At 32.1% G+C, this 21,035-nt stretch overlaps 1 protein-coding gene across 6 annotated transcripts in view; it reads left to right on the plus strand.

Annotated features, from left to right (window-relative positions):
- The window catches only part of LOC148600752 (uncharacterized), a 51,467-nt gene that overhangs the window by 9,797 nt on the left and 20,635 nt on the right, over positions 1–21,035 (plus strand). For 3 of the 6 annotated variants that reach the window (XM_088554607.1, XM_088554604.1, XM_088554609.1), the window contains one exon: positions 13,536–13,593. The gene's annotated coding sequence lies outside the window, so the exon portion shown is untranslated. Of the gene's footprint in view, positions 1–5,252; positions 5,318–7,754; positions 7,803–7,894; positions 8,025–13,535; positions 13,594–21,035 lie in introns of those variants that run through there. The other 3 variants (XM_088554608.1, XM_088554610.1, XM_088554605.1) reach the window with 3 other exon arrangements.

Consider the following 21,035-nt stretch of genomic DNA (forward strand, 5'->3'; position numbering starts at 1 on the left):
TATAAAGGTAAAAAAGTTAAACTGAATAAGACCTTAAATGATATCGAAATGAATTGAAAGCCACTTCAAGTTAGAGATTTTGGTTTAGATTCTACCTTCATAACTGGAGCAAATTTTTGCATGCCATTCAGTGGAGTCTCTCCCATTTTCTGAATTTCTGGATCTGTCACTCAATGGAAATCACCGGAGCTGGCCTGTCCAATGCCAGTCAACAAGAACAACAGGTCCCCTTTCCAGTTTTATGGATCTGTACTGAACAGGAGCTAATCATACCAGTATTCTTCTATACCACCCAACCAAAGCATTCCATTCATCATTTCAACACCAAATTCTAAACAGAATTGACAAGTCTATGTTCTATTTATTTATCACAACTACAATGTAAATATCATTATGTAAAGGACAGTGTTAGTTTAGAGTACCCATCAGGATTGTCAGGACTTTGATAAACTTGTTCCCTCTATCTATACACCTTGATATGGACCAGATTGATTTGATTTTAATTCACTTGATATGAGGCACTTTGTTTATTTTTGGTGATAGGTCAGATTTGTTGTTGGAATGGTATGAGGTTCTTTTGATAAGGTACTAGTACTGGGGGACAAAATATTGGACTTGGAATGAAGTAAAATATTTTCTTTGGTATGTTTTAATTTTGTGTTCTTTCTCAGTATTTTAGGATTTTTTTTTACAAAAGCATACATTTTCTCATCAGTTAAAATCAGGCTGATTGTTAAGTGTCATAGAAGATCCTGGAGTCAGGGAAATTAAAATAAGTGTTGTGTTTTCACAACCTTTTCCGTAGCACTTTAAATTAAATGATGTGGCAGATTTCCATAAAAAAACAACTTTTATTTGAACTAGACTGTTTAATGCATAATCTTTCAGAATAATGTATAATCTTTCTGAATAATGTATTAGTGAATGTGTAGTAGCTTGTTCAAGTTTTTTTTTCTGAGGACCATATTTTCAATGACTATGATAAGTGTATAAAACTTCCTTGGTAGTATTAAGTCCCTATCAATATTTGTCATCCTGGTAGTGTTATATTATCTATTCCCTAGCTTATACTTTTCTTTTACTCCAAAATGCTATGATTATAGCTGCCAATTATAACACTTTTAATTCTTTTTAGTCCCTTGCAGGACACAATTAATTAGAATATGTACCCCTTCTTAGTTAAAATCAAGTTCTGAATGTTCCAACATAGTTTTCTTAATTCTTTTCCTGTACATTCAAGTACTAAGTTTAAAAAAAAAACACAATCAACCACCACAATATTACTATGCTCTGAGTCAGAGCTCTCCTTTACTGCTCTCCCACTGGGATGCAGGGTAGCTGTTAATCTATAATTCATATTAAATAGATATTAATCAACACAGAAGATAGATCAATCTTCTAGATATTGGAAGTGAAATACCATTACACTAGATCTGTATTCACTGGTTTAGAATTTCTATATTAATGATGAATTACAATAGATACCATATGAAACTCACATTACAACATGCTACTGTCAAAACTATGAAGTTATTGTCAGGTTTGTGTCTGGTAGTTTGGTCTCCTTTAATATCTCTGGATTAATTGAATCTTTGTACCACTTCATTCGTATTTGATGGAGTATATTGAGTCAAAGACCTGCACCTTAGAGCTCATTTGTAATGGTGGCCATAAGAATGTGTATCCTGTTTTCATACTGTTTCACTCATATTAGAAGAAATTATACCTTAAGTAAACTTGATATTTTTCAAGAAAGTTCAAAACTCATGATTGATATTAGCAAAAGTGTTTTTGGACCTTTTTATTGATAAAGTCAACTTGAGTCTGCATTCACAGGTCCAGAATTTCTATGTTGCAGCTAAATTGATGCAACCATACAAAACTCTAATCCGTCATGCCAACATTGTACTTATGTCAGACTTTTGTCAGTAGATTTTAGAAATTTAGGATCGAGATTAAGTCTTGTTTGGTAGATGAAAAGATCAATGCTTCAGTATTGTTATACAAATGTAATAAAGGATCTACTTAAAATTGTTTTAGGGTGATTTGCATACCAGGCCACAAATATTATAGTCTTAAGCTTGTTTCTTGCTACCTGCAGCAAGAAAAAAATAGGGTAGGTAGTGAAATTATTTCATTTTTTAAAAACATTTTACATTGAGTTAATGGGGAAACAAACAAGACTAAATAATGCTTGAGCCAAAATGCCATAAAATTATTTAAGGTAGGCACAAAAAACTAGAGTAGGTAGAGTAGCAGGAAACAGACATGTTACGTTTTTTGGGCCTCAGATGGAAGAGTAATCAAGGGAACCAAGGTTATAGCGATAATCTAAAGAATGTAATCCAGGGACAAAGACCAGATATGGAAAACAGACATACACAACCAAGAACATAAAGTAACTAAAATCGTACATACAAAGTAACAAAAGAAAATGAGCAACTCGGACTCCACTAAAAACTGGGAGCATGGACCAGGTGCATAGAGAAATAGCATGGAAAATAGTAGTTGTATCGGGGAGTATGCTGCTGACTCTGTAATTAGTCTATGTTTCATATTATGACTGATTTGAACTGTTCCTTTTAAATGAAGTTGACTTGTATTTTTTTATACCCCTGCTTGATTAGTTTGGATATGTTTTTGTCATTTTCATGTCAGTTTGTCTGTCTGTCCCTACTTTTAATTTCACTTTTGCCTCTGTTGTCTTTGATCGTTTTCTCATATCTCTTATTAAAAATATGAAATATAATTGACCATAATTGAAGTGGGAGGTTTTAGAGGTAAACCCACCATTTCCATTAGAAATGCCTGTAATAAGTAACCATTGCAGTTGTTTCCAACCTTGATATTTCCATTTTTTATACAGACCTTCCATTTTGAGTATTGCCTAGAGTTTATCAGTTTGGTGACTTTATTATTACCTTTTATTTATAAGTTCTTAGTAATGATCTTTTCCTTGATGTATCTCACTTTAACTTTACTGCCTGAAGATCAATATTTGCCAGTTTAACTCCTAAAATTTCTTTCCTACCTTATAAGATTAGACTCATGATAAAAGGAAAGTTCTTAGTTTCTAAAGGATTAGCTTCTCAATTTCAAAGTTTCTCTCTTCAAAGTATCAACCTTGGTCCACCTTTTAATGAAGTTTACAATTTACGGTACCATGAGTAAGCACTTTAAAAGCATATAAAGGACCAAGTTTACATTGAAAATGCAGCACTTCAGAATGACACACAAGACAAATTACTCCTGTATTCCACACAATGGAAATAGGAAAGAAAAGATACAATATTGAAGACCTTTAAATGACCTTAAATTGACTGAAGTTATATTCATCTACTCAGAGAAGACCCTCATAGATATGTGGTTATTTTAAGAGGTGATAATTAATGGTATTTTGTGATAGAAGAATTTTATGGTCCTCACCAGTTTATTGATGGTAGATTTTGAAGGGTAATTTACTTTACATCAGGTAGATTAAGTTTAACTAGGAGATTTTATAATGGTTCCTTAAGTGTTGGAACAGGGCAGGGCATGTTAAGTAAGAGGGCACTTGACCAAAAATCATGTTTACCTAATGTATTGTGGTTTTGCCTTTTGAGTAAGAAATGAATGTCTGAAATATACAAAGAATTAATATAGTGAATATGCCAAATAGGCAACAATCCCATTAGGAAGAAAAAAATCAGCTCAAGGCCCCCCATGGGTCTTCAATGAATGGCGAGGAAACCATCACACCACTAGGCATGCCTAACTAAAGGAGTAGAGTGCCATGTATGTAAACTTTGTAAGTGTGGTTTGTTGTTGTTGTTGTTTTTTTGGTTTTTTTTTTGCAATAGTTTACTATTCCTTACATTCATGGTAGATTTCAAGACATGAAAATTAAAGCATGCAGTTTCAATATTTTCAATCCATGAAAAAACACTTAAATGGTAGTGATAGAAAGAGTCATGATTTTTGTTATGCTTTTGCATATTAAAAAATTATTTTTATAGGGTACCAATAAGTATGGATTTCTTCTTTAGTCGACATACTAAGATAAAACTCCATTAAAATGTCTTGATTTAACAGAGCTTACAAATTTGATGATCAACAAACTAAAACACTTTTCAGAAGCTAGAATACAGATCACATGACTTTAATAAAGAAGTCTAGTACCACATTCATGGTCCATTGTAATGGTGTTTCAGGGTCTAAGCCCATTAAGTGTTATGGTGTTCCAAGGTCTGAACCCATTAACTGTTATGGTGTTCGAGGGTCTATGCCCATTAACTGTTAAGGTGTTCCAGGGTCTAAGCGCATTAACTGTTATGGTGTTCCAGGGTCTAAGCCCATTAACTGTTATGGTGTTTGAGGGTCTATGCCCATTAACTGTTAAGGTGTTCCAGGGTCTAAGCGCATTAACTGTTATGGTGTTCCAGGGTCTAAGCCCATTAACTGTTATGGTGTTCCAGGGTCTAAGCCCATTAACTGTTAAGGTGTTCCAGGGTCTAAGCCCATTAACTGTTATGGTGTTCCAGGGTCTAAGCCCATTAACTGTTAAGGTATTCCAGGGTCTAAGCCCATTAACTGTTATGGTGTTCGAGGGTCTAAGCCCATTAACTGTTATGGTGTTCGAGGGTCTATGCCCATTAACTGTTATGGTGTTCCAAGGTCTGAACCCATTAACTGTTATGGTGTTCGAGGGTCTAAGCCCATTAACTGTTAAGGTGTTCCAGGGTCTAAGCCCATTAACTGTTATGGTGTTCCAGGGTCTAAGCCCATTAAATGTTATGGTGCTCCAGGGTCTAAGCCCATTAAGTGTAATGGTATTCCAGGGTCTAAGCCCTGAGATTTCATGTTCTCCACAAACCCCTGCCACTTGGCTAATTATGTTGTTAATCCCTTCAATTTTACTATGGTACATGTAGTCCACACAAACCCCTGCCACTTTGCTAATTAGGTTGTTGATCCCTCCAATTGTACTTGTAGTCCCACAATCTCTTTCCACATGTAGTCCCCACAATCTCTAGCCACATACTGTGAAGCTTTACTTGCCTTAAAAAATTATTGACCCCCCATTTTCCTACAAGTAGTAGCATATCTTTCCCTTGAACTATTTTTATTTTTCCAAAAGGTTTTTAATTCATTTAGTTGATATTGCTTAATCAGAGGGAAAAAATGTACATACTGTGGCCATTACCCTTTTCTCATTAAATTTGAATATATTGCCACTTATGACATTACCACTCAAAACACTGGTTCATTTTCAGGTTGCCCTGAAAGGACATTTACCTGAATGAAAACTTAATATCATCAAATATTGTTCCTATTCAAGGTGAGAGATGTAATTATCATGGTATTGTCATCAGAACAATTTAAATTGAATTATTGAAGTAATTCAGTCAGGAATTTCAGAAATGTTTATATTTGTGGTATTCATTGTTCTATACCATGAAATATTAAGCAGCAAGAATTTTTACAAAAGTTAATACAGATGACCTTGATTTTTAATCTAATATTTCTTTTATATTTTACATGTTAAATGTTATATTGGGATCCTGTACTGAAACCCTTAAACTACATATAAATAACTCCTACTCAGTGAATTATTTTATCAAAGGAAATCTTGTGCCTTAGAATTCAAATTTAAAAAAATCGTAAAAATGATTTTTTTTTGTTTTCAGTATGTTTCATTTTAAAAACAAATGCTTGTGATATTTTACAGTAAGTTGCAGGATTGTAGGATTGGCTGCTACAATGCAGGTTCTTGTACAGATTTAAAACAACAGACTTTCTCCTGAGTTTGATATTTATTTGAAATGTGGGACTCAAAACCTTCAGCTAATAAAGTCACCTTGTACTTATTTAGATCACATAGGAATAGCACTGGAGAACCTTTCCTTATTCCTTCAAATCATATTTAGACTCGTACAAGACTTTTTTTTTCATTGGCTATGCAAGGTAGAATTTACATTACTTGAAATGAATGTTCATGCTTTTTGGGTCTTACTTCTTTATTTTAGACCACAGAGGAACAGTGCTACAGAATGTGAGATATAGACACAGAACAACTTTATAAGTAGTTGTTTATTTATCACCTACACATTTTTTGATGTAGTGATGACCTATAGAATTTCAAGGTGTAACTTAAAAATGGGATAAATTTGTGGGTGGATTGCCGGAACTTAATTTGTTTTTTATGTAATTCATTGATAATATTGGGTGATTCTGATGGAGATCTGTAATCAAATATTAGTATAACCACAAAGGTGTGACATTGATTTTTACCTGTAATTGAAATATATAGATGCCTTTAACGAGGTAAAATCAATTCAAATTATTCTACAGGAATTTTAAATGGTTTGTATAGCTGCTCTTTAACACTGGTTTATCCAAACATATTTTTTCTGGCCTCAACAATGGATTTATTATAGAAATAGTCAATCAAATTTGATATAAATAGGATGGTATAACTCTATGATTGGCAGTTTGTAGTTCCCCCATGAAGAAGTAAAATGTCAGGCTTTGACCCTCTGAATACTGATATTCGCTAGAATTTTTTGTCTGACCTTGATTCAGTATGAGTACTCAAAAACCATTTCTTTCTAGTGCATTTGTAGTATGATTATAACTTATTTTACAGACTGTGATATCATGATTAGTGTAATTTAAGAGATTGTTACAGTTTTGCACTTTTGCCATTTTTAACCAGACTTGAACTTCCACTTTTGCAATACCTGGTAAAAAAGATGTTTAAGTAATGCGGTAGAAAATGCATCGCAATAATTTCTTATTGTGCACAAATTGACTTCCTGATATGAATGTCTAGATGATGGACAGATCAAAGTGTTCCATAAATTTACAGTATCATGTTCTTTTAAATAAGCAAGTCCTGCAAAAAGAGGGGATTGAAATGATTTATCCCTAGTATTTCTGGGAAAGAAATCAATCTTTTATAAATTGAATCATTTTTTTAAACACTTTCATGCAAATTTAGTTTCACAATTTCTTGTAGTGCAAGGTTCCAAAGAGATAATTAAACTTGATGAATTTGAAAAATTGTTTCCCAAAAAAATCAAAGTTATTCAAATAGCACCTCTTATATAACTCTTTATATAAAATCTGTATTTTAAGTATGGTTTCTGTCTTAAAACCAGGCAGGGGGTGATTCATTCACAAGAAATTCAATGAAACTGTTCAAATGCATTTGTTTCCTTCGAAATAAATAATTAATTTTCTTAAATCTGCTATATATTGTAAGATATTATTTGACTTATTATCGTAAAAGTTCTGGTTGGAAATTTTGCAATACTTTTGTATAGTAGAATGTAACCAAATTTTAAGTGTTAATATCTCGAGTGGGCAATTTTCATTTGCATACAGTTTCTATGAAGCCTTAATGGAGGATTTCCAATAAAAAAAATTTGGGATTAAGAAATGCATGGATCACTAACTATAAGTTTCTGCCTGGTTTTAATGCTGAGCTGTACTTAAATCATTGACCTTTACACTGATAAATTGATCAATTCTATGGTTCCTCAGACTAGGTATATTATATACTGTATGTCTATGAATTGATCAATTCTATGGTCCCTCTGACTAGGTATATTACATACTGTATGTCTACTTATTACCTCTATATGTTAAAGATTTCTTTTAGTCTTATTTCAGTACATTAGATCAGTAAAGATCATTTCTTCCCTGAGGTTATTGACAAAGTTGTTTACAGCGAAAATTTTTATAATCTTCTTCCCAGGTTTTTAGTTGTATCATTTGAATTTTTCATCCGTAGCGTTGGTATAGAATTAGAATCACCTCAGGTAAGGAGATTTTTTCTTACGATAACCTTGTCACTTATTTTCTCTCATTTTCTCGTTTTAAAAAGATGAGTCATATTTCTTTTTAACGCGCACTGTCAATATTTAAAAATCAATTGAAATTTTAAAGTAAGGATCATATTGTGTTTACATTTTTTGAGTTAGCGTGGATTTGTTTTAGACAGGAAATTTGTTGTGCAGTTAAAACTTGTTGCATCTTTCAAGGTAGGGCTGAACTATTTATACTCTTAATACCTTATATGGGAGGAAGTTTTAAGAATTATAAAACGTTTATTATTTAGATAAATTTTGAAATAGTTTTATAGCATGGTCTTAAGTATTTTATTACAAATTTCTATTCTATGACTTGGAATAGGAAAAAGCTGAGTCTAGAAAATTGAAGTGGGATTTGATTGTTCACACCTTTATACATGATCCTTTTTTAAGGGAGTTTATTATTTTTTTTTCAGCAAAAGGATTTCCCCTTTTTCGTACATTGAAAATATCTTGAGGAACCCCTCCTTTGATGTTATTTATAATTTTTTTTTAAATCATTGCATCTTCTGAAAAGTATTTTTATAACAAGTCTCTTTTCTTTATGGGAAAAATAAACATTGAATATAGAATATTTACTTAAAGCACTTTAAGTAATATAGAAGTCAGTTTTTTTAGGTACATCCATACTCTAATACAGATTTTTTGGTGCTCTTGAGCTCCTTCCTCTGGAAACATATAAAACTTCTTGAGAAACCTCCTCCCTAACTATTACACATGTGTTAAGTGTCCTTATAAAGGAGAGCAAAATTATGGTCACTTTAGACAGGTTGTCTATACTAACAGGCTTTTTTTTTTTTCTCTGTATAGATAGGTTAATGTTAAATACAGGTAGTCACATAGGCAGGTTTGATTTTACATGTATTTGCTAATTTGACAGGATTTGGGAAAAACTCTATTTTATATGTCACTTGAGGTTCCAGGGAATATTTCCACTGTCATTTACCTTGAGTTAGAATTTGTTCTGTGATACATAACAGGGAAATTTTCTTGTCATTTTTTCATGGTTTCTGTGATCGATCTTATTATGTGCAGTTTTAAATTTGTGATCTTTCCGCACATTGTAGTATACTGTTCTTTGAAAAAAATATTCACGAGTGTTATTTTTGCATTGCAGCTCTTACTGCAAAAATGAAACTGCCAGTACAATTTCACGTTTACAGTTTCTTGGCACATTTTTGTTTGTTTTGAGCAAATGTTTACCAGAATAGATGCAGTAATATACATGTATGTAAGCCGGTGTTTAAGTTTGTGTAAAGTACTATTGACTTGTAGTTCATTGTCAAAATTGGTGCAGGTGTTTTGTGAATGCTTAGTGAATGCAGATGGTATGGTGTCCTATAGACGTTACTTACTATTTGGTGGATGACTGTCTCAATTGGCAATCATACCACAGCTGCTATTTTTATATATTAGGCACTTCAGTGTAATTGAAGCATGATTTGTGCTTATGTTTTGCCTTCCAGAATGAGTACACTCTATCTATACTTTGTAAAGGAAGAACTACTCTTTTATTTTTCTTATGATTTCAAGGCAACAACTGCATCTTGGGACTTTAGCCCTTTAATACCAGCTATAGAAAATCTTATAAATAAATCTTTCATCCATGTGTACAAACCTCTTAAAATATAAATCAATTGCCCTTTCTCTGACATTTCACACAGGTCCTATTTATATTTGCATATATGTGGTTTTGTATAAAAGAGACTAGTTACCAGTGAACCACAGTCAACAATACATACTCTAATATCAAATTCTAACTTATCATAATATACTTAGTCAACAAAAGAATATATAACTTTTTTCTTGTGAGAAAATGTTAAAATGTTAAAAAATTGATGTTTGAGAGTCGACCTAACAAGGAAATGTGGAGTATCAAATATAGGATGGTTAGATATACATAGATCTGCCGTATTGAAATGAGTTTTTGAACGTTGTAAATGAAGTTATTCAATGTTGAGTGCACCTCTTTCATAGTAAACAGCTATAGGTCTGTCAGTCTGTTTGTCTGTTTAAGTGTCTTTTGAGAGGATTTGTAGAGTGTCTGATAGAAAAAAGGTTCGATGAATCTACTGTCATTTGAATATCAGAATGAGTTATTAAACAACGTGGATGAAGTTGTTTCATTTTGAATGCCCCACTGTAGATAAATGTATCACAGTAGTCTGCTGTAGGTCTGTCAGTCTGTTTGTTTGTCTAAATGTTTTAAGTAAATCAAAAGAATTTTAGTGAGTTTTGGTAGATATAATATTTTAGTGGAAGGACATCTCATTTTGTTTTCATTGCTTTCGAATATTGTTCAGTTATGTGGTACTTATTGTAGAACTTTGTGGAAGGTGGATCATGTGCTTTAAATCAGGTGTTTTCAGTTTTTTGTCAATAGGCAGCTAATAAGAAGAGCTTAGCTGAACATTCTTGTGTTGTATGGTAGCAATACATATAAATGAACTGAAGTTCTTGGTATCTAGTACAATGAGCTTGTAGGACCTTATGTTTAAGAGACAAGGGTAAATCATATAATGCTGAAAATTTGTAGAGACCTTATCAAATATATAAACTGTCATGTTTGCTTCTCTGTCTTAGGTAAGTACTCAGTAAGCTCATCATTTAGTTCCTTTAAAAAAATACCCTGTTAATTGTACTGTTGCTCACTTAAGTACTGCAAATTCAGAAAATTGAAAGAATCAAATTTTGCTTCATTAAATTTTCAACTATACTGATACATCATTTTTAAAAAAAAATCTACAAGAATTAAAATGAATATGGCTTATAAACAATTAATGCATGCAATAATTTTGGAATTCACAATTTTCTACTGTCCTGATAATTGTATTTTGTATAGCCAAGACTTGTGAATTGATTATTAGCAGAGGTTATTTGTTCTATCCAGCACTTACCATCTTGTATGAAAATTACTTATATACTCCCCACTTGTATGGGGGAGGGTATATAGTCGAAGGGGTGTCTATCCTACTTTTCCTCTGTACTTCCATAAATTACACAGAGGGTTACTCTCTCTGATCCCCCACTACTCCTTTACAACACTGAATGGAATTTAATGAAACTTTCACAGAACCTATATTACATATTCTCTTTGTGCGATATGTTCTTACATTTTGATTAAAATTGATTTTGAGGTCAAACGATGCATCTCATCAGATGGGGGGAGTGGGGTATCAATTAAGTGAGCATTACACAGAGTTTTTCTCTTCATGTCTTTTTTTGCTTTATGAGTTCCTGAACTTGTCTGAAAAAGAGAACGGATTAAATGATGAGTGGTGAAAGAAAGAAGTTGAGATGGGTAAAAAGACCTTATTTAACACCTGTGTCTTAAATTTACTTCAGAAAAATAAGTGTAAAATGAAATATGTTGCTCTTTATACCTTTTGATAATTACATATGCTTATATGTACTTTGAAAGTTTTCATTTATTTCAATTGAAATATTTTTTCTCACCTAAATGTGAAATTAAATAATTCATTGAAGAGGTGAACCTACACCCTACTAATGAAAACATTTTTATTTCTTCTCCATTTATTTAAACTTTCTAATAGCCTCACTTATAACAAATTACATTTAATCTAAACTCAATTAAGATATAAAGGTTTCTTTTACAACCTTAATATTTGGGGGAAAGTTCATCAATTAAGCTCAAATGTTCAAATATCAGCAGTTCAGAATTATGTCTCGGTATTTTCAATAACCATTTTATATGTCCTAATCTCTATAATTCAAATGCATATCTGGATAAAGACATAAACTATAATCTTCAGAGAATTCCCTCTGATGTAATTTGATGTATTCTAATGCACAAAGAGATGCATTCTAATTTTTAATGTAGCTGTGTATATTCAGCTGTATGTTGCTTAGCTACAGATTTTGAACAGTGATTAGTCATTAAATCTATTTGCTTTTCAGCAAGTATTTTTGTGTTCGATTTTTATTCAAATTTTACATAAACCAGAAATATATAGATTATATAGATAGAAAGTGAAATACCCTTGATTTGAGAGAAGGCTATTAAGAACATTTTTATGCTTCATGTTTTCTTAAAGAATAATCTAGGGAGTCAAGATTCTAGTGGAAATCAAAAGAATGCAATCCAGGGAAAAAAAACCCAACATGGAAAGAGGACACACACAACAAATAACATAAAATAATCAAAATAATAAGTACAAAGCAACAAAAGTAAATTAACAACACGATTTTACCCATGAGTTTCCCCTCTTTGGTATCCCCACCCCTACTTTTATTGGTATTTTACCCATGGGTTTCCCCTAATTGGTATCCCCATCCCTACTTTTATTGGTGTTTTATCCAAGGGTTTACCCTCTTTGGTATCACCATCCCTACTTTTATTAGCATTTTGATAATTTTGCTTTTCTTGCTGCTAGTGTTTTTGTCTGATGGAACCTTGCATCTTTGTTTTACTCTCTATTTCTAAGCCTCCATTTTAGCAATTAAAATTTCTCCCATTCTAAGCCGGTGATTAAAAATGCAGGTGACTATTTAACCACCAGGTGGTGTTTTAATTTCTATGTGAGCTTTCCCACCATTTTACATTTTCCAAGACTTCCACTGATTTCATTGGAGAAACAGATTCTCCTTCAGCCTACTTTTGATTTAAACTATTTTACCACACTCTATGGTAAAATTAAGATTTCAACATGCTCACCAAAGCTCCCCTGTGGAGAAATGATTTAAACCACTCATTACTGAAGGAGAATTATACATGTACATGTAGTCAGTACTAGTGAAGATATTTATATATAGTTCCAGTATGATAAGTGAGTTTTGTGGACTTTTTTGGGACATTAAAACAGGCTTTTACTGTATTACAGCCAGACTTGTAGATTTTCTACCTTTAGTTGTCAGTAGCATTTATGTTCTGAAAATAGTCCATGGATTGTTAGGTGATTGTCATTTAAAGGGAGCAATGAATTATGATATTTGAGTCTTTTCTTCTATTGATTTATAGGCAAGATAGAAAAGTATTTTTTCTTTAATTTATCATCTATGTAAGGTATAGAGGTGCCTGTATCTATAATCTCTCTAGTATTATTTAGGGCATGCCAGATTATTTGAGAGTACTTAAAACATATTTTACTCTTTATCAGAAGAGTATATCTTGACATTTTATCAATTTGAAATCAGAGGAAAAATAAGCGTATTGTAATATGAAGTGGCTACAATGGGGTTAGAGGTAAAAAAAGGAATTAGGTGTAATTGTTCAGCTTCAGAGGATGTTTACTTCAAGGAAAATAATGCATTCCTTCTTCACTGGCCTGTATAAAATGATATTGACTTCCTGTTTTAGTTCTGAGTAGTACAGATACATGTAAATACATCCTACAGATCTTTTGGCATACTTTAATTGAGTTGGCAATTTTGGGCTTTGAAATTAAGTGATATTAATTATAAGATAGTTTGAAATTTAGGTACAGTAGTAGCAAATGCATTCCAAGGATGATATACTTATGAATATTTACGATCAATTTAAAAAAAAAATGGAATTGTTACCAGCAAAACAAAAAACAATACGCCCATTTTGTACATGTGCTTGGAATACAGACTGTTATAATATTTATGTCTCATACATATGGAGGTTTTCATATTTTTGCAAATATCTTTTTTTCTCACAATCAAACTTCATGGTTGATTTGTAATTTTTTTCTTTTTCAGAATAATACTGAACTTGTACTTCTTTAAAAGATTGAATCAACACAGCTGAATTCTTGTGGTAAGTTTTTTGCAGTCTAAATTGTTCACATACCAAGAAATAGTCAGCTACTGAAGTTTAACAGAAACCATATAACTGTGTCTCAGTTTCATATAAGAAATCTGGAGTTCATTTTTCCTAAGCTCAAGTGGAATGGCTCTGCATGAATGATGATGAGGGGAAATTTGAAATTTTGTTTCGAAACTGTACCCAGTATTGCAAGGATCTTGGAAGGGCAGGTTATGATTTTTATGATATTTTATGTTGGGATCTTTGAAGCTTACCATTCTAAGTATTATTATTTTGTCAGTTTCACTCTCTGGACATCACGGTCAATATGACTTTAATTATAATGGAGTAATTGATGACAGGAAAGGTATTGTTTGTTGATCTAAATAAAATCATTGTCATTCCTGACTAATAAGTTGGGATTTTATTCTATCTGATATTTAAGCAAAACAACAAAAACAAAACATAAAATATGTTTTCATTTTCAGTGCAATATAATCTTGGCTTCAATCTGGTTCAAAAAGAAAATATTGCTGAGTTAGAATTTTGAGTAAATATCTCAGCAGGCTATCTTTGAAGATTCCCAAAACAAAACTAATTATGTCTTCAATAACAAATGAAACACCAAGAATTAGGTATTGAAGATAAAGTTTATCTATATTACTATATCTATGCACCTCTGTAGGTGTAGTTTTCAATAAATCTTTTATTTGACAATTCTTTTGATAATTCTTGCATTCCAATAGAGTATAGTAATAGTGGTAAAAACAGATATGTTTTTATCTGATATTGGTATGCTCTGTTTAGGATTTATATATTACACTTAGTTATACTATCACTTCTGTAAGATTTCCACTGGAATTCTGTTTAAGGAACATGATGGTAGTTTTATCCCATACTTTCCTGCTGAAATTCGGTGTTGGCTTATTATTCCAATAATGTTTGTACCTTGTATATCTAAAATTTACACTAGAAATTATTATAAAAAAAAACAAGCTTTTTGCATAGTGTGCATACTGGCCCCCTTTAGCAAGCTCTCTGATTTGCCTTACCAGTGCACATAAAAGGCCTTGATGTTCTTGATAAACACATTTATACCAGCTTTGAGACATCTGACAGAACATCACATCTACCTATTAGGCTCACAGTGATATTGACTTCAAAACTGTTTTGATTCTGTATTTTCACATATTAATAACATACTATGGTGGAGTCTTATACAATTTTGTACAAATTTTAGTAAAATGCATCCTTTGTCTTTTATGAGTTGTTGTTAGCTTTTAAAACACACCCAACAGTTTGAAATATAACAAATATTGATATGGAATACTTGAAGGCTGTGTACAAAGTGATACTTTGACAGATAAATCATTGTTGTGAATTGGGATTTATCAAATCTAAATAACAAAACAGTATGACACAAGACAGATATAGGCTTTATTGTTACAGAGTGATGTTAGGGAGATATGTTATTGTTTGCTGGGGACATCTCTTAGTAATAATTAATGTCCATTTAAAAATAGGTCAACTGTGTTTCATAGTAAAATTGAGGCATGTGGTAAAATAATGTCAAAATACTTAGCCCGGAAGTGATATCAGGTTTACCAGCAATAGTTTTGAATTTTCAGTGCAGTGAAACTGAACACTGAAAAATCTGAAAATCTGTCTACAACAGACTGTTTTTTCAGTCATTTACAGGATTTGACACAAATTTTCTTGCTACATATCCCTCAGGTCTTTCTCTCATTTTAGGTAGGCTCAAAACTATTATACTGCTGTTAGCTGCGACCCTGATTTATATCATTTTAAATGTATTATGTAAATTGGACACCCTCTAAACTGAACCAGTTTTTTAAGTCCAAAATGAATTCTATCAAGACAGACCTCTTTTTTTTTTTTTTTATTAAAAATGATATTTCCAGTGTTCTAGGATTCCACTTTCCTGTCACCCGGTGCAAGGAAGATTTTAGTGTGAGAAAGTTGTATATTATGTTCCATTTTCCCTTTGACAAGTAGAAAACTCTAGTTTTTGAAAGGTTTGTTAAGTAAGGAAAGCAGACTTTAACTGTGGGAAAGTTAATCTTTATTTGGTGTTTTCCTGTGGAAACCTAAAATTTTCAAAAATTCTAGAACACTGTATTCCACAAAATAAATCCAGTCCATGTTTATGATATGCCACCTCATTGTAAAGTACAAAATATCTCTCTTTATTTGATCATTGTAAGACTGTGGAGAAAACCTATCATTTGTCAGGTGAGAATAGATTGCATTTTAATGACCATTATACCAGGTGTTTTATCATTTATTTACAAATTTTCTGTTTAGAAATCTTATTTTTTTTACCTGGTTGCTTGACCTGCAAGGCATCCATAAATTTATTTTTGGTTCAGGTTGGCTAAGATTATTTATTGTTTGGCATTATTTCATGGTATCTGCTGAACTACTTTTAAGTGCAGTGCAACTGTATAGTTTTATTTTTGAAAACCCTGGACAATCTATAGTGATAGGATTGTGTAGTACTTGTATATCATTTCAGGGCAATGTGAATACTTGTAGTATAATGTAAATTAAGAAACTTTGGAAAGTTTTAACTAATTTGAAAAATGCCACTGTCTCATAATAGTAATAATAAAACCTGCATTATGGATTGAACTTTTATCTTTACTTATGTGGAATTGACAAAAAAAAACCCAGAAAATAATAATTGCTTTTCCTGGGATCTAACTAAAACCCAGTAATTGGCTTACATTAAAGGCCTAAGGTTTGGTATCATCTGTCAATGTTACTTTCTAATGGTAGCTATAAAGATAAATGGTGAGATTTAAACTTTATAGTGATGTATGCCTGACCCAAGGTTGAATGATCTCATGGCTTTATACTTGTATGTACTTGTAGCAAAATAATTTCTTGAAATAATTCTGCAAGAATATATATACTACACAAGTTGTATTGAAGGGTTATTGATTCAGCCAATATCTGTCAACACCTCTGAGTTAGGCTGGTGTTAAGGCATACCGGTATCTATAAATACAGGGTCATACCTTCTGTCATGTAAAAATGCCTTGAAGATGATAAATTTCTTTAAAATATTAATTACACAGGATCAGATAATAAAATAATACCATCTTGATATGAAAATTAAAATTTCTGTTAACACAAGATTCTTATATAAACTGCCAATTTTCATTTTTCCAAAACTTTGACTACACATATTTTGTTAAGTCCCAACTGTTTTCGGTACCAGTGCACCTGTTAGACTTTCCAAGTGTATATGTATTAGATTGACTCAACAATCTTTGCCTTTGGATTTTTAACTTGAGGCTTCCTGCATTGATTTTTTTGGCATATAACCCCTACTAATGAGGGCTTATCTTCTTTAAAAGGCATTGGTCAATGAGTCGTTTTTCAAACTTGGTCAAATATTTGTTCAGGGGCAAGTAACTCTTTAGTTGGTCTAATCTCATTAAGATATTACGACGATGAAGGACATACATTGTTACTTGTATTTGACAAGAAACATTGGCCAGTATATACATAGAAAGGTACCCCAGGAATTATCTACTTTAATTCAGTTATAATCATATGAAAATATTTAAAGTCTTCTTACTAGGAGTTTATTAATTTCATTGATTATGGAATTATTAAATGGATTTTGTGTCAGTCCAACCCTAGTAAGTTCACTTCGGCATGAACATTTTATCAAAACATTATGTTGATCTCTTATAATGCAGTTACATGACCTTTAAAAGTGTTACATGGCTGTGTTGTCAGTTGGATTACTTGTCCATTTTCTTGCTCTGCTGTGGATGTTATTGTAATGGATTTAAGTTCTTTTTTCTTTACGATACCTGGTATGTTGAATTGTATTTTTTTTCCAATTTTACAAATTTAAACTGATTACATGTACCTGTGTATATCTGAAAAGTACTCATGATTTAAAAATTAACTAGACTTTGAAATGGAACGAAACATAAACATCATGAAAAAAGCAAACAAAGTACGTATAATCACCAAAGTTAATATGTCATAATAAATACCCTGTTTCAGACTAATATGTTATAATAAATACCCTTTTTCAGACTAATATGTTATAATAAATACCCTGTTTCAGACTTACTGATATGTTATAATAAATACCCTGTTTCAGACTAACATGTTATAATAAATACCCTGTATCAGACTTACTGATATGTTATAATAAATACCCTGTTTCAGACTGACTAATATATTATAATAAATACCCTGTTTCAGACTTACTGATATGTTATAATAAATACCCTGTATCAGACTAATATGTTATAATAAATACCCTGTATCAGACTAATATGTTATAATAAATACCCTGTTTCAGACTAATATGTTATAATAAATACCCTGTTTCAGACTTACTGATATGCTATAATAAATACCCTGTATCAGACTGACTAATATGTTATAATAAATACCCTGTATCAGACTGATATGTTATAATAAATACCCTGTTTCAGACTGACTAATATATTATAATAAATACCCTGTTTCAGACTTACTGATATGTTATAATAAATACCCTGTTTCAGACTGACTAATTTGTTATAATAAATACCCTGTATCAGACTGATATGTTATAATAAATACCCTGTTTCAGACTTACTGATATGTTATAATAAATACCCTGTATCAGACTGACTAATATGTTATAATAAATACCCTGTTATAGACTTACTGATATGTTATAATAAATACCCTGTTTCAGACTGACTAATATGTGATAATAAATACCCTGTTTCAGATTTACTAATATGTTATAATAAATACCCTGTTTCAGACTAATATGTTATAATTAATACCCTGTTTCAGACTGACTAATATGTTATAATAAACACCCTGTATCAGACTGACTAATATGAGACAAAAAAAAACAGAATTTACTTTTATTTCTGATTCAGAAACCGTTACAGATTTCATAATATGTCTTAGTTTTTCATTTAGTTTTTACACATTTTAGATAAAGTTTTATTGATTTTACATGAAATCAGTACAATTGTGGATATAGTTGGTTTAAGTGCTTTTATCTGAAATATAGAATTTTATACAGAAAGGACTATACTGGGAGTTAAGTGAAAATATGGTGTAAATTGATAAAAAAAGAGATCATTTGAATTACCTCTACATTAGCAGTGCCTGAATTACCTCTACATTGGCAGTGCCTGAATAACCTCTACCATTGGCAGTGCCTGAATTACCTCTACCATTGGCAGTGCCTGAATTACCTCTATATTGGCAGTGCCTGAATAACCTCTACCATTGCCAGTGCCTAAATAATCTCTACCATTGGCAGTGCCTAAATAACCTCTACCATTGCCAGTGCCTAAATAACCTCTATCATTGGCAGTGCCTGAATTACCTCTAAATTGGCAGTGCCTGAATAACCTCTACCATTGGCAGTGCCTGAATTACCTCTACATTGGCAGTGCCTGAATAATCTCTACCATTGGCAGTGCCTGAATTACCTCTACCATTGGCAGTGCCTGAATAACCTCTCCCATTGGCAGTGCCTGAATTTTATATGGATTGGCACTTATTTCTGTGTTCTATAAGTGTTATCTTACAACTGTGCTGCAAACTGCTTAAACTTACTCTTGTATGAACTTATCTCACAGTGCTTGCTAGGCTTCTTGAAATATACATTTATATCATAGGCATTTTAGAATAAAGATTTTACATTATCAGTGTTGAGCACAATAAGTGGTAGAAAAATCTTGAATGTGTTGATTTTGAAAGAGGGGGTAAAAAAATATTCAATGGTATTTACTGAATGAAATAATAGATAGAAAACAAACTTAAATTGTCAAAAATAGGAGATGTGGTATGATTGCTATGAGATACTCATCCACCATAAGTCAAGCAACAAACCATTAAACTTCTACAGGTCACAACACGGTCTTCAATGATGGGCAAAACCAATACCATAAAGCAAGATGTAAAAGGCCCCCACAAATATAGGAATCCATGAACAATGATTTGTCTTGCAATTCAGGAAAATTGATATCCACGAATAAAAGTACTTTCACTGAAGTGAATAATACTGGCATGATATGGTACTGGGAAACATGTCTATCAAGCTTGCCATAACCATGTAGACATTTTGTACCATGCTAGACTTCTTACAATTAGGCTCCTGGAACAGGGTTATGTTGCTACAATATTGAAGTCATCACTACAGAAGTCATGAACTTGTGGATAATTACGATGTATCCATCAGCACCATGAAAACCAATTTGTTCAGTGTGTCATGGTTTTCTTTGGTCTACCCAGGACTTGACTATTTATGGGGTGTTTCTAGAATAGCACAGGAAGCTTACCCTACTGATGCTCCTGGTCCATGCACACAATTTTTAATGGAGTCTGAGTTGCTCATTTACCTTTGTTGCTTTGTATGTATCATTTTGGTTATTTTTTAACATTTGTTGCATATTATTTTTATTTGTATTTCATGATGTGTATCTGTTTTCCCTGACTGGTCTTTGCCCGTGGATTACATTCTTGATTTCTGTTAGAATCTTGGTTCTTCTAGATTATTTTCAACCCCTGTTGGAATGAACTATTTGTTTGGTTAAGACAGTTTTTCAGTTTACACAGGTTTGAAATACAATTAAATTGTTATGGAAGGGCCTTAGAAGGAGTCTGGTTTGGACAGGTTGTATTCTTAAGAAAGGTTCTTAGATGGAGTCTGGTTTGGGCAGGTTCTATTCTTAAGGAAGATCCTTAGAAGGAGTCTGGTTTGGGCAGATTCTATTTTTATGGAAGGTCTTTAGAAGGAGTCTGGTTTGGGCAGGTTCTATTGTTATGGAAGGTCTTTAGAAGGAGTCTGGTTTGGGCAGGTCTATTGTTATGGAAGGTCTTTAGAAGGAGTCTGGTTTGGGCAGGTTCTATTGTTATGGAAGGTCCTTAGAAGGAGTCTGGTTTGGGCAGATTCTATTGTTATGGAAGGTCCTTAGAAGGAGTCTGGTTTGGGCAGATTCTATTGTTATGGAAGGTCCTTAGAAGGAGTCTGGTTTGGGCAGGTTCTATTTTTTCCAGTTTTTGTTTGTGACAGGTTTCGATGTACATACAGCACAAGGATCTTCAACTTTAAGCCTGAGTTAAATTATATCTCCAATTAAGAATTGCAATAATAAAAAATTTTTCTATTGAAAAATAACATAAATTTCCATGTGCATATTGTCTATTGAGCGAAGTGCAATAAACAAAATATGCACATGGAAAATTTATGTTATTTTTCAATAGACAAAATTTTCATTATTGCCAATTCTTATAAATTAATTTTAAAACATATTTTTATCTTTAAACATGAGAAAAGTAGCTGTGAATTTAACTGAATAGGGGTGTGTCAATATTTTTTTTCTTCATTGAGATATAACAAAATTATTTTAATCAATCCGATTACAGTATTTATCTCAAATTAATTTATG

The sequence above is a fragment of the Perna viridis genome, chromosome 12, assembly GCF_037379345.1.
Source record: "Perna viridis isolate PV_CMFRI_1.1 ecotype Kerala chromosome 12, ASM3737934v1, whole genome shotgun sequence".
Lineage (NCBI taxonomy): Eukaryota > Metazoa > Mollusca > Bivalvia > Mytilida > Mytilidae > Perna > Perna viridis.